At 40.3% G+C, this 17,819-nt stretch overlaps 1 protein-coding gene and 1 pseudogene across 1 annotated transcript in view; one reads left to right on the top strand and one right to left on the bottom strand.

Moving 5' to 3' along the window:
* ASIC2 (acid sensing ion channel subunit 2) overlaps positions 1–17,819 on the top strand; it is a 994,353-nt gene that overhangs the window by 588,092 nt on the left and 388,442 nt on the right. The window lies entirely within an intron of this gene.
* LOC121473143 lies at positions 12,469–13,181 on the bottom strand (annotated as a pseudogene).

Below are 17,819 nucleotides of genomic sequence, written 5' to 3'. Positions count from 1 at the left end.
TGCTGTAGCCACAGAGGCCGGGAATTCTAAGCTCTGAGTTATAACTCAGGGTTACAATTATTAATAAACTCTCACCTAAAATTCAGTTTCATGTCAACCACTGAAATTACCCTTGCTGGTGTAATAGGGTTTACTGTGTTCAGGCTCTTAAATGGAGAAGAAATAATTCATAAGATTAAGCTTCAAATGTTTGTCCTCTTCAGCAGGAGCGTCCTTGGGAAGAAAAGTGGCCTTTGGACCATTCCTTTGCTGCTAACCAGCATGCCTAATACACAAGGGAGTTTGTTTTTCTTAGAATTCTCTTGTTCCATCTTTCTCTTCTCTGTAATAGAAACGGTCTCCTACTCCCTCTTCAAATCAAGGAAAGTACCTTTAAAAATGCTATATCACACACTTCGCATGAAAAGTACATAAGGCTGCATTCAGTCCACAAAAAATAGATCCAAACAGGGGATTTAGAAGGTCAACATGAGTGTTCTGTAAACATCAAAATAAACAGCATGTATATAGTGCTACGTGGTTTGCAGCATACTTTCTCATGTGGTAGTTTTGCTTGAACAACCCCCAAAACAGAAAGAGTTATCTTATTCCCATTTTCCAGTGGATTTGTGCCCAAAGACAGCCAATGCTTGCCCTGGGTATCACTGCTGTTATGTAGCATAGCCCAGACTTAACCTCCTATTTTCTGATTGTATGTGTGATGCTTTATCCACATAATCATGCCTTAAGGAGGTCATCTACTACAGTCTTAATTAAAATAGGAGGGGCAATCTTTTTTCTATAGAGGGCCAGATAATAAGTATGTTATACCTGTAGGCCATGCAGTTTCTCCCACTTACCCAATACTGTGAAGGTAGTGTAAAAACAGCTATAGACAACATGGAGACAATGGGTAGGGCCAAGTACTAGTAAAACTTTATTTACAAAAATGGATGGCAAGCCAGATTTGGCCTGCATGTTATAATCTGCCCACCTCTGGTTTAAAAATATCAGGACCAAATCTTTATGTTAGAGCTAAGGTTGAAGTCAGCAACTCCAGCCCCACTGGTTGATGTTTACTTGCAGGCCATTTCCATTTCCCAGTGGCACACAATTCCCTGCCACCGTACCTTCCTCATGGCATAGTCAGTGCATTCCCATCCTACCCTAACATCTACCCTCTCCCCCAGAAGAATGGAGGTTCAAACCAGGGAGGAGCCTGGGAAAAACACTCATGGAAACAGTGGCTGTTAGTCTGGGCATGAAGGGTAGGAAAAGTAGGCTCTTAACACTTTTGAATTCCCTTTTTTCCAATAGGCCATCAATTCAGTTCTTGTCTATACTCCTGTGTCCCTGTCCTATTCACTCCTCATTCTCTCTATCACCTCCTGGTCTCTCTCCACCTCTCAGTCTCTCCAATACCCCAAATCATACCTTCCCTGGCATCATTTCTAGCTCTGACTTTAAAAAAAAAGGCTTGTACTCTGGCTTCCAAATACCCAATAGCACCTTCAAAACAAGGAGAACCCTAGCTGACAGGTCACACACCCAGCCTTTTAAAAGACTAAAGGAACTTCTGGCTATGGAGGAGTGAAGAAGTCAACAAATCTCTTTGCAAAAAACAGCTATAAAACTAGACAAAATTGTCAAAAACAACCATTTCAAGTCTCTGGAAATTGGCCAAAGGCAAACAACACATTTGAAAAACTTTGGAACACTAGGTAAGAACAACAGGAGTCTAGGGCATTCTTGCTGGCCATAAAAACTGGCAGCTTCACTGCCAGAGGGGGCTGACTTGATGGAGAGCAGAAGGCTGAGCCTGTGCCAGCTGTGAATGGGGAAAGTGTAGCTCTCTTAGCCTCAGGTTGAGATCCCAGGTGAGGTGAACTATAGACTCAAGAACTAGCCTGAAGTTTAACAGGGAGATCCTGGAAATGAGAGATGAGAGACTACAGGGGGCTCGAAAAGCTCTCCATACATCCATGCCTGACCTGGCTGTTCAAACATCAGGGACCTGGGAATGCCTGATGGAAAGTAAAAACCATGGCAAAGTTGAAAATTACATGACCTGTAAATGCACTCCCTAGCCCACACATAGATCCACCTGCAGAAGTTGGTAGTAGCCCTATTGGCTAGAGGTGTTTGAGCACAAACTCTGCCCAATCATTGCATGACCACTAAGCTACGTGGAAAAAAAGGCTTGAGGATGACAAGCTAAAAATAAGACATTTTTAAGAAGCTGCACAGAGACATAAGCAGCTGCACAGCACATGGCAAAAAATTCTGCAGATTAAGTCCAGGCAAATGGGCACAGATTACCAAAACTGACTCAAAAAGGAATGCAAAATGTGAATAGGCCTCTAACAAGTAAAGGAATTGAATTAATAATTAAAAATCTTCCACACATAAAAAGCTCAGCCCCAGATGGCTTCACTGTTGAATTCTATCACATTTTTAAAGAGGAAATAATACCAATCCTCTATAAACTCCTCAGGGAATAGAGGAGTGGGGAATACTTCCCAACTCACTAGAGAAACACTGCTATTACCCAAATACCAAAGACAGACAAAGGCATCACAAAAAAGAAGACCTACAGATCAATATTCTTTATAAACATAAACGCAAAATGTTTTAAATATTAACAAACTGAATTAATTAACATATTAAAAAGATTATACATCATGACCAAGTGAGATTTGTCCCAGGGATGCAAGATCGGCTCAACATATGAAAATCATTTCATGTAATATGCCATATTAATAGGATAAAGAGCAAAAACCACATGGTCACATTAAGTGCAAAAAAAAAGCATTTCACAAAATCTAACATCCAATCATGATAAAATTTTTTTTCAACAAAATAAGAATAGCAGGGAACTTCCTCGCTATATAAAGGATACCTATGAAAACCCTACAATTTACATAATACTTAATGATGAAAGACTGAATGTTTCCTCCTGAAGATCAGAAAAAGAGCAAGGATATTAATTCTCATTACTTTTTTAAAAAAGATTTTATTTATTTATTCATAAGAGACACAGAGAGAGAGAGGCAGAGACACCATGCAGGGAGTCTGATGCGGGACTTGATCCTGGGACTCTGGGATCACGCCCTGAGCCAAAGGCAGACACTCAACCACTGAGCCACCCAGGTATCCCTAACCCTCATTACTTCTATTCAGTATTATACTGAAGGTTCTAACCAGTGTAATAAGACAAGAAAAGGAAATTAACAGCACACAGACAGGAAAACAAAAGGTAACACTTCTTATTCTGTTACAGCATGATCCTATATGTAGAAAAACCTATGAAGTCTATCCAGGAGGAAAAAAAAAAAAACACTACTAGAACTAATGAACAAACTTTGCAAAGGTGCAGGATACAAGATCAGTTTTTCAAAATCAGTTGCATATTTATATGCTAGCAATGAATAATCCAAAAATAAAATTAGGAAAATAATCTCATTCACAATGGTATCAAAAAGAATAAAATACTTAAACAAATTTAACAAAAGTAGTGCAAAACTTGATCACTGAAAACTATAATGCCATAGTCCATGTCCTTGGTTTGGAGGACTCAGTATTCTCTCCAAAGTGATCTATAGATTCAACTTGAACCCAGAAGAGTTCTCAAAGTTATTTTTTTAGGAAACTGACAAACTGGTTATAAAATTTAGATATAAATGAAAAAGATGTCAAATAAACAGAACTATTTTGTGAATGTACAAATTTGGACTACCCAATTTCAAAACTTAGTATAAATCTACAGAAACTAAGGAAGTATGGTACTATGCCACACTAAGAATAGACATATAGATCAATGGAACAGAAATGAAAGTTCCAAAATAAATTATTTTATTAATGGTCAATTAATTTTTGACAAAGGTGCCAACTCAGTTCAGTGGAATAGGATGGTCTGTTCAACCACTGGTGCTAGGACCATAGGATATTAATATACAAACTTATACCCTTACATCATATGATACACAAAAATTAGCTCAAAATGGATCACAGACCTAATGTAAGAGCTAAAACTATAAACCTTCTTTATAGAAGAAAATCTTTCTGACTTTGTATTAGGCAAAGACTTCAGAGATATAACACCAAAAGTATGGCCTATAAAAAAAAAACAGTTTGACAAATTAGACTCCATCTAAATAAAAAAAAAAATCATTCTTCAAAAGACATCATTAAGAAAATGAAAAGATAAGCCACAGAGTAAGAGAGAATATTTGCAAGTAATATAAATATTTGCAAGTAATATAAAGGACTTATATTCAGACTACATAGAGAATTCTTAAAACTGAATTATAGAAGACAAACAGTTCTTTTTTTTTTTAATGGGCAGAGGAGGGGTGCTTGCCTGACTCATTCAATGGAGCATTTGACTCTTGATCTGGGATTGTGAGTTTGAGCCTAACATTGAGTGTAGAGATTACTTAAAATAAAAAATAAAAAAATAAAAATAAATAAAAATTTAAAAACCAAACTGGGGTACCTGGGTGGCTCAGGTAGTTAAGTGTCTGCCTTTGTTGGACTCAGGTCACAATCCCAGGACCCTGGGATCAAGTCCTGAGTAGGGCACCCTGCTCAGCAGAGTCTGCTTCTCCCTCTCCCTCTGCCCTTTCCCCTCTCTCTTGCTCTCGAAAGCTCTCTCTCTCTCTCTCTCTCTCTTTCTTTCTCAGCTCGTGCTCAGGCATGCACTTTCTCTCGAATAAATAAAATCTTAAAAAAAAAAAAAGTAAATGGACAGAAGACTTGGGTAGCATAATACCAAAGAAACCAAAGAATGGTTAATCAGCTTATGAAAAGATACTGCATGTCTTTAAGTCATTAGGGAAATGCAAATTGAATCAACAGTGAGATAACACTACATATCCATCCACTACAATATCTCTAATCAAAAAAACTAAGAATAGTTGATCTGAAAAAAAAAAAAGAAGTATAAAGTACAGCCACTTTAAAAAACAGTTTGGCCTACGTGGATGGAACTGGAGGGTATTATGCTGAGTGAAATAAGTCAATCGGAGAAGGACAAACAGTGTATGTTCTCATTCATTTGGGGAATATAAATAATAGTGAAAGGGAATATAAAGGAAGGGAAAAGAAATGTTGGGAAATATCAGGAAGGGAGACAGAACATAAAGACTCCTAACTCGGGGAAACGAACTAAGGGTGGTAGAAGGGGAGGAGGGCGGGTGTTGGAGGGGAATGGGTGACGGGCCACTGAGGTGGACACTTGACGGGATGAGCACTGGGTGTTTTTCTGTATGTTGGTAAATTGAACACCAATAAAAATTAATTAAAAAAAAAAAACAAAAAAAAACAGTTTGGCAATTCCTCAACAGGTTAAAGATGGAGTTACCATGTCACCCAACAATTAAGTATCTACCCAAGAGAGATGAAAACAGGAAGACTTGTATGCAAGTGTTTATAGTGGCCTTACTTGTAATAGCCAAAATGTGAGAGCAATCCAATTGCTTATTAACTGTTGAATGGATTTTAAAAATGTAGTATATATGTGCAATAGAGTATTATCCAGCAACAACAACAAAAAAAGCAAACTGCTGAGATATACTATATAATGGAAAAACCTTAATATCATGATGCTGAGTGAAAGAAAGATCCAAAAGACTGTATCTTACATGATTCTATTTGTATGGCATTTCCAGAAAAGAAAAATTTATAGAGGGATCCCTGGGTGGCGCAGCGGTTTGGCGCCTGCCTTTGGCCCGGGGCACGATCCTGGAGACCCGGGATCGAATCCCATGTTGGGCTCCTGGTGCATGGAGCCTGCTTCTCCCTCTGCCTGTGTCTCTGCCTCTCTCTCTCTCTGTGTGACTATCATAAATAAATAAAAATTAAAAAAAAAAAAAGAAAAAGAAAAATTTATAGAGACAGATCAGTGTTTGCTTGGGGCTGGGGATGTGACTATGGATTGGCTGCAAAAGGACACAAAAGAACTTTTGAAGTAATGAAAATTAAGGATGGCTTATGATGATGATGGTTGCACAACTCAAAAGTCATTGACCTGAAGTTTTACAAGGCATGAATTTTAGGGTATGTAAACCATATCTAATTAAAATCTCTAATTAAAAATAAATGGATTAAAGCACACCAGAATTCAGTTGCCCTGCTCTGTATCTTCTTTTCCCAATTGTGTATTGCCTCATTTATCTTCACCAGTTCCTTCTCTCGACTGTCATCCACACTCCCATCTCTGAGGTCATTGCCTTCTGCTTTGTCCTTATCTCTCATATGGGTAGTGATGCTTCCTCCACTCCTCTCAGTGGATCTAGAGGCCAGCCAGGGTCTTGTAATCTCTTGAAACCTATCATCATTCTGTAGTATCCCCTCCTAAAAATGTTTGAAAACATCCAGAGGACATAAAATCTTCCGTCCTCCTCTGATTCTGGGTTCCTAATTTTTCTCATAGGTCCTCTGTCTGCCTTCATACAGTCTATTTGTGAAACTCTCCCTCTCCTTGCTTTCCACATACCCAAAACCCCACTCACACAAAGCACTGGTGAGTATGGAGTATATTTTAGACACTTTGTGGAGCTGAGGAAGAGGGAGTAATTTACACTAGAGCATTAAAGCAACTTTACAAAGAATATTTGAAGTTCTTAACATGCTCTTAAGGTACCTCTGGGAATATTCACAGGTTTTTTACCCTATATTGTTTCAACTCCATACCCTCTCTTCTTTCTTCTTTCCATCCTGCTTTCCACTCCTTTCAACCTTTCAAATATATATATATATTCTGCTTCTTTCTCATAAAGATCAGTTTATCTGCCTTCTTTGAGATCTTGTCCATTTTCATGCCAAGTGGCTCATCATGGCATTGCCTCAAACCATGCTATCGACCAGATTTCTAAATTGAAAGTTACATGGGATGCCTGGGTGGCTCAACGGCTGAGTGTCTGCCTTTGGCTCAGGACATGATCCCAGTCCGGGGATCAAGTCGACATCGGGCTCCCTGTGGAGGAGCCTGCTTCTCCCTTTGCCTATGTCTCTGCCTCTCTCTGTGTCTCTCATGAATAAATAAAGAAAATCTTTAAAAAAATAAAATAAAATAAATTGAAAGTTACAGGAAAAACAAACCACAAAAAAAGGGGGGGAGAGAAAAAAAGACTCCACATGATTTAAGCAGAGAAGACCTTCGTTGAAAGATACTGGGTTGCTCAAAGATTTGCCAAGAAGACTATAGAATAGAATCATCCTCAGAAAACAAGCAGGAAAACAAGTAGGCTGTGCAGGATAGCCCACACTCTAGAATAAGACCAGTGAAAACCCTGCTCCTGTCACCGTTGAACCAGACACTGAAGTTTGCACAAATGAGCCAACCATCCCATCCGTAGAAACAGGATGCTACTCCACCCTTCACTTCTGCTTCCAGAATTCCCCACCATCACTGTTTCTTGACCACAAAGTCTGGAGTGAGTGTTTCTGATTGGCCGGACCCAGGTCCTGCAGCTGCCTCCTAGCCACGAAGGAGACTGGAAAAATGAGTCATTGGACTTTTCAGCTGTTAGGGTGAAAGATAGTCTCTTCTCACCCAATTCCATACCATAGAGAAGTCTCCAAACATAGGAAGGGAATTCAGATGCTGAAGAACCCCAAAATAGCAAAAACAGCCTTTATGACTAATTTGAATAATGAGAAAATGTGCTCAACAAAGTGATTCAGAAATTCTGAACGCCCTGATTTTCTTCCCGAAAGTTCTTACTGTGAGATGATCCAAGCTAATGAGGAAGAAAAGTTGGGGGTTTGGCCTGAGCAGGAAATACAGAACATTCCCTAATTCTTTGCATTGTTATGCACATCTTGGCCCTCCCAACCATGGGTTCCCTCTGTGTAACTATGCCTTGTTTGCCCAGGGGCTGGCACAATCCTCAAACAGCCCACACCTCCCTCCACACTGTGAAGCAATTACAGTTCTGTAAACAAATGCTTACCTTATCCTGCCAGCTGCTATTTAAAGGAATCTTGAAGCCAAACTCACCTTTAAAGGGAAGAATCCTAATTGTGATGGAAATATACATTGTGATGAAAATATCACAATTACCATGAAATTTTGCATATTGGATGCTAAAGCAGGATTCACCTAACAATATTGAGCCACCACTATAAATATACATTTCTCATGACATTTTCTGGAACTCTCCCAGAGAGCTCCTGGTTAGAATAAAGTAGAAATGTCAAATGCAGGGAGCCCTCTACTCTGGGCCAACTTTTATTTTATTATTCAGCTCATTCTTGACTGCCTAATAAAAGCCCATGGTTTACTCTCATGACTTCTACGTATTCTTTGGAATAATCTCTTTAACTGTCTAAAAGGCAGGAGAATACTCAGTTGGGAATCCACGTTAAAGCCAATACCCAGTGTCCTCAGACAGAATTGGAACAGGGAGAGGTCTTAGTGACCAAGGGGGGCCCACAGGTTTGTTATCTTTGGCCTACAGAGATATATATGTCAAAATATAAGACTTTTAAAAATAAATAAATAAAACAATACAGAAAAACACACAAAATAGGGGCACCTGGGTGCTCAGATGGTTAAATGTCTGTCTGCCTTTGGCTCAGGTCATGATCTGAGGGTTGAGCCCCACATCCCTGATCACTGCTCAGCAGGGAGTCAGCTTCTCCCTTTTCCTGCCCCCGCTCATGTTCTCCCTCTCTCTCAAATAAATAAAATCTTTAAAAAAAAGAAAAAAATACATTTATAGATTGAAAAATATATTACTATAGTATTATCATAAGACCCTCATAACCACCCCCAGGGTCAAGAAATAGAACTTAGCCAGTGACCCTGGAAGTCCCTTCCCTGTGCCCCTTCACAGTCACCATCTCTCCTCTCTCCCCACAAAGGATTATATTCAGACTTTCACAGGAAACCATTCTTTGTGTTTTCTCTATAGTTTTATTCCCCAAATGTGCATCTCTAGTGACCAGAATTTAGTCCTGCCCATTTAAACATCTTGGCGCGTGTTTTAAGGCACTACAGCTTGCTCTCCTTCCCTTCCTGTTTCTAACAACTTATACTGTTTGGGATTTTCCGATTGCTCACTTGTATTGCAGCTCAATATGCTGTGCTGTCCCCTGCATTTCCTGCAAATGGGCAACTGAGTCTAGAGGCCTGATCTCACTCAGGTTTGACCCCTTTGGCCAGGCCACAAGTGGTACATCAGGAGTCGACTGACGTCTTTTTTTTCCTTTTATGATGCTTACAGCCATTGATACTCAATGCCTAGAGCCAATCATTTCTTAGAGGTTACAATGATATTCTAATGTAATCATCTCTTTTCCATTTATCATTTGGAATGCTTCTATAAAGAGATACTTTCCCTGCAGTTTTCCCTTTAGGAAAAACAGAATAAATGCTTGATTCATTTTCTTTTTTTATCAGATATCAAATAATGAACTGTTTCCCTATTATCTTCCCAAGCTGATATATATATATATGTGTGTGTGTGTGTGTGTGTATATATATATATAAACTTTATAAATGTGTAAGTATGATTATGAACACAATTATTTAAGTATATGTGATGGGTCTTAATCCACTTCTATTACCCTTTCTGTAATTCAGATAGATTCATCTTTGGTCAGCGGGATTTCTTGAAGTTGGCCCCAGCATCCTTTAGCATAAATTTAGTCACTTTGGGTAACCTCTCTCCATTAAGATGACAAAATATTCCAGGCTTATCTTGCACGTTTCTAGCCTCAGATCTGAAATCAGACATTTCTTGGGGCACCTGGATGGCTCAGTGGCTGAGTATCTTCCTTCGGCTCAGGTCATGATCCCTGATCCCTAGAGTCCTGGGATCAAATGCTGCATAGGGCTTCCTGCTCAAAGGGGAGTTTGCTTCTTCCTCACCCCTCTCCGCCTCTGCCCCCCACTTCTGTGCTCTCTCACTCGCTCTGTTCTTTCTTTCTCAAATAAATAAAATCTGTTTTAAAAAAATGAAATCAGACAATTCTCAAGAAGTCTCTATTCCTTCTAGTGGACCACCATCGGTGTCCTAGGGATGCTCATTGCTGTTAATTTGGTCATGATTTCTAGGCCTTTTCAGTGGACAGAGCTATAAAATATACATACTACAGACATGGATACTTTCAACTCAGATTCAGAGCTTCTGCAGTTTACTAATCTCTTCCCTCTTGCATCCATATCGCCTTTCTGCCAAACTGAGTCTCCTGGATTCTTAAGGATGCAGGAAATAATAAGATAGAATTCCCCATGATTAATCATTTGCTTAATCTCACACTATCCATTCAACAGTCTCAGAAAAATAATACAAATCCTACCTCACAAATATGATTACTGAAAATGATTGGAAAAAACATCCACATATGAGGCACCTGGGTGGTTCAGGTCATGATCCTGGAGTTCCAGAATCAAGCCCCACATAGAGCTTCCTGCTGAGTGGGAAGCCTGCTTCTCTCTTCCTCTGTACTTGCCAACCCCCCTCGTGCTCTCTAGCATATTCAGTCTCTCTCAAATACATAATAAAATAAAATGTTTTTTATTTATTTTTTTTAATAAAATGTTTTTTAAAAAATCTGCTTATGTTCCCCTCATTGTCCCCTGAACTTTGTAATTGTATTGCATCTATATTTTCAAATCATATACCCTTGCAGACTATACTCGCTGCCTTTTGGTTATCATTGTCTCACTGTTATATTAGCTGTGCAGTAATGCTCACTACCAGTCCTTCATACCAATGGCTCTGCTTATTTTGCTTATCTGAAGCTTATTATCTAGTAAATCCCTCAGGAAGAGCTCCTAGGAATAATATTCCTTGAGTCTTTTACATGCTGATAGGAGTTACCTGTGCCCTTTATACACAAAAGCCAGTTTCTCTGGCTATAAAACTCCTGATTTATATTTGCTTTCCTTAGGTGCCTTAAAAATGTTATTTCATTGTCCTCCAACATAAAGCATTATTGTCAGAAAGTCTGATAACCTAATTTTTCTTTCCCTTATAAGCCATTTCCTCTTTTTTGGCTATATGCCTAAATAATTTTCTTCTGCTGTTTTATTTTCTTCTTAAACTGCAGCAATTTTACCAAAATGTCTTGCTTTCAGTCATTCAGGTTCAATTTTTCAGGTACACCATGTGCATGTGTTCTTTCAGTATGCAGGTTCAGATCTTTAATTGTTGTTATTTCAGGAGAGTTTCCTTAAATTATAATTTCTAGTATTTGTTCTGTCCCTGTGCTTTGGTTGTTTTTCAGGGCCTCCTATTGCTGTAGATAGATATTCTATGTCTCTTTCAGTATTTCCATTTTCTTTCAAATTCCTTTTATCTTCTTTTTATTTCCTACTTCTTTTGAGTCTTAAAATTTTCTTCCTTTTTACCTTTTATTATCTGTAAGGCATTATTTATTACGTCTATTTACTCTCGTGTTCCCTCTATTGGGTCTTCATTGCTGAAATGACTTTTTTCCTCTAACTTCTTCCTGATTTGTCATGTAATTTATGAGGTTATGATCATTATTACTCTCATTTATGTGGATGATGTCATTCCCTTAATGTCTTTTAGCTCATATTGAATAATAGGTTGCAGTTTTGATTTGTTTTGTAGATGTCTCTTTCAAGCGTACTTTCACCATCTATAAAGATGTTACTCTGTTCCGTATTCTATTTGTTCTAATAATAATTTTGTGTGGCTTTCACCCTCAACATTTTTATGGTGTTTATTTTTAAGTAAATGCAATTTTCCTGAACTTTGTGAAGGAGGCCCTCTCAGGGTAGCTTCTTAACTTCATGGGCTCCCTCTTTAGTTGTTTTGTGTAGTATTTAAAAGTATGGCAGCTTACCTTCTGAGATGTCCTGGGTCTGCTCCCCTACCCCACTTTATATGAATCATCTCCTTCTTTTGATTCTATTGTCCCTATTCTACTCAGTTTTGATCCCACATCAGAATTTCTTATGTTTGTGGACTGATGACCCCTGACTGGTCAGTTCTCAACATCATAGAGTCTGGACTGCTCTATCTCATCAGACCTCACTCCACAGACCCCTTACATTCACCCACTGGTAAACTGGGCAGAAATTCCAGTGTCTTTTTTTTTTTTTTAAGTGGTATCTAATGTTGGTTAACTCCTACTTAGCATCTCATTTAGAATGCAATATCCTAACAGGCACAGGAAAAAAAATTCTTTTCTAATATAAACACATTGTCATAGTTCTTTAAAAGACAGAAGCACAAAACACCTTGCAAAAAATATACAATTTCCTAGCAAAATCGTTAAGTCTATAATTCTCACAAATTCTCATGTAAAGCACTTCCATTTTTTCAAATAAAAATTTCATTAAAAGTTTCCATTTCCTTTCATAATCAAGTCTTCATAAATTACAGTATACAGTAATAATGTTACTTCAAGTAAAACTTTATTAAATACCCAATTTTGGCATAATTTCCTTAAATATTTTTACCCCTGAATAGAATGAAGGTTGGGCATCAAGTCCTATGTAAGCTAATCTTAAATGAAGGTATGCTTGATCTGTTTTAGAGGCATGGGGCAATGTTTTATCTTATTGATCTTGTTCAAGAATCTTGAAATCTTCCAAAGGAAGACTGCTTAAGGCAGCTGGTAAAATGTGTTCTGATGTGCCCTTCGGTAATATGTTCCTTGCTTCCAGATTCTTCCCCAGGCAGGCAGCCTTGATCCATCTTTGTGTTGCTCTGTGTTCTTTTTGTAAACAAGTTTTCATTGTCTTCCTTAAGCTTGCTATTTCTTTTTCCAGCTCAATTATCCTCTTTTTTTTTTTTTTTTTTGCCTCCATAGGATTCCTAAAAGCAATAACTGTGTTCAAGTAGTACTTGATAACTACTAAGGTTTGATCTTAAAGTACATGGTTCTGTTGGAGTACAACTGTTGTTTTTCTTCAAAAGATTCCTTGATTTGAGTTTCATAGACTTTCAATGGGTACAAAAATCAAAAATGGTTGGAATTGCATCCATTTTAAGTCACCAAGTTTGTCCTGTTGAGTCAAAACAGGAGGCTTCAAAGTGCTTTGAACAAAGAAAAGTGTGTTTTCCTGGCACAACATTGTTGTGTCTTAGCTGGCAAGCCCATTCTTTTCTTCTTTTAGGATCCACACGAAACCTGTGGAAGCAGATGTTAATGTGCGTGTTGTGGGTAGTAGCACAGCCTGCTGCTGCACAATTGGCCAGCCCTTCCCTGTCCCTCATTTAGCCCTGTCCTAAGGCTGTTCTAAGGCACTGGCTGCGACACTTCCTTCCTCTGGGCAAAGGCTGGTCAAGCAAGGCAGGGGAAGGAACTTTTGGAGAGGAGTCCTAGAAGCTGGTGGGAAAGATGGGTGTGTTGTATTGGTAGGGGGGTGCCAACTTTCCTTGTCTATTTATTAATATGATAGACTTAAGCCAGCATAGCAGACAGTCCTGAAGCTCCAGTGGGACAAGATGCCCCCTCCCAGTCCCCAAAAGGGAATGAGACCAGTGCATCTCTTTGGCTGCTATCCTTGGAGCAATTAAAAAGGTGTCTCTTCCCTTCCCCCCATGACTATGAAACTCTCCTGCCTGGGCAGAACTTTTAGTTTTTCAACAGCTGTTTTCAAATTGCTACTCCACCTCCCTGCCTACCAGTGAGCATCTGTTGGCTATTTGGGTATGGTTCTATTCTCAGGTCCATCCAATATCTGACCACTCCCTCTGCTGCCTCCTACATAGATGCTGATACCACATAGGGCTTGGGGTTGTTAGTGATTTGTCCCCGCCTACTTGTGTGGCAGAGTTCGTGGGAGTACCTCATCACCTGGTGTGCTGTCGATGTCTGTAGTTTTGGTCTCTAGTTGCTCTGTTTGTCTTATGTGGGGGAATTGCTGAAATTCAAAAACCATGCTGTCTGCATGTTTTCTATGTAGAGGTGTTTTTGTTTTTATGTGAACTAACTAGCAATTATTTTCCATTAAGATCCAGATTTTTGGTTTATCTTGAGAAATTCCAATGTCTAGTTACACTGCACCTGCATTCCCACATGGCAGCAATTGGCTGCATCCCCCAATAGATGGATTTGGGTTCTCCTATTTGCTCTGGCCTAGCCCTCTCCATTGTTTCACTGACCAGATTACCCATTTACACAATCTTCCTGGCCCTATATGCAGAGAAGGCATCTACACTGTGACTCCTGTTCTAGGGCCACTGATAGGAAGTAGAAAATACTCAGGAGCCCTTTACCTTCTTACTCAGGGTTTTATGCTAGTTAGTGCCCCCACTTCCATATGCCACATTTCCCCCATAGGGACCTAAGGTGCTCTACTCTTCTTTTTCAAAGATTTATTTATTTATGAGAGAGAGGAAAGGAGGGGCAGAGGGAGAGAGAGAGAAGCAGACTCCATGCTGAGTGCAGAGCCCCATGTGGGACTTGACCTCACAACCATGAGATCATGACAGGAGCTGAAACCAAGAGTTAGACACTCACCAGGCTGAACCACCCAGGTGCCCCCTTGGGGTGCCCTACTCTTAATGTCTCTTCCGGATGTGCCTCCTGGAATCCCTCCCAGCATTTGGGTTTCTTCTTTCTCAGGCCTCCTCTGTCCAGCTCCTGGTCCAGTAAAACACTGGTCACATGGAAGCCAGTTTTAACAAGACATAGGCAGGAGACAGAAGAAAGAAAGTAGCTAGTAGCCAGGTTTTCAGTGGGTGAAGCAGCAGAGGACAGAGCAAATCAAAGTCCTGGTTCTGGGGATAGGACTGGAGCAACCATTAGACTGGGACAATAAAGGGGAGGTCATCCATGGTTGGTGAAAAGGAAGGGTAGGACATGGGTATGCAGCAGGGTAGGGGTGATGGGAAATGGTGAATTCTGCCCACAGTGTGCCTTTCATGTACAGTCTGGTACTCAAAGAGGTGTTGCTCGCCAGCTGCCTTTGGGCCACTCCTCTAAACTGTAGATCCTAGGATAATGCTTAGACCTATAAGGAGGTGTTTGCAATCCCCTGAAAAGTCTCAAGCTCCTACACCTGTACATTGTATCTGCTACTCCTCTTGTGTTGACTTCCCTCCATCTTTTCTCAGGTAACAAAACACCTCAGATCTCACTTCCTCTAAAGACTTCTTAGACTAAGTGCAGTGCCTCCTCTGGACTTCCACAGGTCCCCAAGTGCAGTACGTTTATCTCTTTCCTTGTTTGTTTCTACCAAGCTAAGAGTTCTTTGAGAACAAGAGGATCTTACTACATTTTGTATCTCCTACACCTAACATGTTACAGGTGCTCAAAAAAAGTCTATCAGTGCTTCTAAGCACCACAGGTATCACACAGTTGCAACTGGTACCAGTGCCCATTCTTAGGAGAATAACAGGAGACCAACCCAGTCACCCCTGGCATGCAGCGCTGAGAGAACTGGGTGAGCTCACAGCATCTGACTGTCTCTTCAGCATCTTTCATCTCCTAAGACTCCCTCTACAATCATTTTAATTACTTTATTGCAGGTTGCATGAGGGAGGTAACACAGAGGAGAGCAAAAAGACTATGGGGCCCCTGACTTATTGTTTAGAGATGGGAACAAAGTCCCATTAACCATGGAAACTCAATGATGTACAAAGGTTTTCAGAACCAGCTGTCATCATTGCTCATAAAGTTTTCAAAGAGCATATTCAGAGGCAGGAATGGGGTCTGGGTGGGAGGAAGCAGGAAGGTTGTCTGTCACTGGAGCACAGGGCATCCTGCACACCTTTATTCTGAAGGTATAGGACCCCTTATGGGGTCAAAGCTGTTGCCTGTAAAGGTGGATTTACCTGCCTGACACTGGACCTCTCTTCTCCCCTCGGCTAATGCCACGCGATTCCTTTCTATAGGCCTGTTATCTTAGGGAAATTTAGATATCCTGTGGTCAGAAGCTGTGAACACTAAGGCAACCTGACCATAAGTCCACAGTGATCCAGGGCTCTGATCCACAAACTGGGTTTTTGCCCACCTCCAGGATAGAATCCTCAGCATAAATTGTGTTGTAGCTCTGGAAATTGAGACAATACTTTGTGGCTAAGTCTTCTTTGTTGATCTCTCCAGTGCTCTAGTCAGTGATTCTCAACATTGGTTGTACATTATAGTCATCTGATGACTTTTGAATGCAGTCCAGTGCCTGGACTTTACCCTAGACCAAAAGAATCAGAATCTCTGGGGATGGCACTTGAGCATCAGTATTTTTCTGACTCCCTAGGAACACTGATTACCTAATCAGATAACAGTTAATGACTGCAACAGATCAGTTAATGATTTAAAGTGATAGATAAGCATTCTCTGACAGCTTCTGTGTGTCAGGAATCTAGGAGTGGTTTAGTGGTTTTGTCTCAGGGTCCTTCGTGAGATTACAGTCAAGATGTTAGCTGGGACCGGAGGACCTGACTCCAAGAGGGCTCTTCCACTTGGCTGTTGGGTGGAGGCCTCAATGACTTGCCACATTGATCTCTCTATAGGGCTGTTTGATCATCCTCACAACATGGCAGCTGGCTTTCCCTGGAGCAGGTGATCTAAGAAAGAGAGAGCAAGACAGAAGCCACAGTGTCTTTTGTGGCCTGGCCTTGGAAGTCACACTCCATCGTTTCTACAATATCCACTTGGTTACATTGAATAAGCTAGAATAGGACTATCCTATTTAATGTGGGAGTGGGTGCATAGGGACATTTATATTAGGAGGTAAGTCTTTGGGGGGGTGGCTATCATAGCAGGCGTCTCTAAAGTACAGCCAAGGTTGGGAATCATTGCTTCTGGTCCCTTTGGGGCTGAAGCACTGCCTTTATCTTGCTTAGCTCAAAGGAAACACTAAAGATTTATTACTATTTATTCTCTTCACACAACAGCCAGAGTGGTTTTGGTCTTTTTAACTGTAATGAATATTTTTGTACATAATTCTTTGTTCTGCTAGTAGATTATTCCCATGAGAATAGATGCTATAACATGAAAAACTTGTTCAAATCTCTTTTTTCCCTTGCAGGGAGGCCTAACTATTTTGCGGTTTTGTTGGGGTTTTTTCCATCTCTGATTGTTTATTTTATTTTTAGCATGTGAATCTAGTCATCACACTCTGTTCAAAACTGAGCAATGGCTTCCTGACAATCACAGGGTAAAGTCCCCAATCTTTCTCACAGTAGATGGGCTTCTGTGTCATTGGCTCTTCTCTTGCCCTCCACCCCAGCCTCAGGTCACTCCACTTTGATCATTGCTCACTGCATTCTGGTCACACAGGTTTAATTTCAGCTCATAAGACTTGTTACTCTGCTCCACTCCTCAGGGCCTTTGCACAAGATCTTCCTCCAAGTCTGATTCCTATAACTTGTTCTTAACCTTCAGGTATCAGCTCCCAAGCACTTCTTCAAAGAAGTCTTCCCAGACCAGCCTCATGGGTTCTCCCATAGCACCCACTATCTTTACATCAGAGCATTTGTTGCAATGTGTTATCATACACTTATTTGTGTGATTACTTGTTTACTTCCACTAGACTGGAAGCTTCATGAGGGCAGAGATCATATACTTTTCTCTGCTGCCTGCCCCCCTATTACCTAACACAGCATTTTGCATACGGGAGGTGCTCATTAGGTGCTTGCTGAATGAATGTTTGTAAATTGAAAATCAAGGCCCAGAGACATTCAGAGACATGCCCAAGGCCACCCAGGCAGGTAGCAGGATACCTGCCTGGGCCTAAAGGCAGGGTATGCTAAATTCCAAATTTCTACTTCATATCTGGTGTCCCTGAAATCCTCCACCCCTGTTCCTGGAATCCCATCTTGCAGAGAATTGTCTATACTGCCTGGATGGAACAGTAGAGTTTTTGTGGCAGGCAAGGAATGACCACTTCACCAGAAAGTGATGGT

This window comes from Vulpes lagopus, chromosome 12, assembly GCF_018345385.1.
Source record: "Vulpes lagopus strain Blue_001 chromosome 12, ASM1834538v1, whole genome shotgun sequence".
Classification (NCBI taxonomy): Eukaryota; Metazoa; Chordata; class Mammalia; order Carnivora; family Canidae; genus Vulpes; species Vulpes lagopus.
Note: the sequence above shows the minus strand (reverse complement) of the source record. Positions and strands in the feature narration are given on the sequence as shown.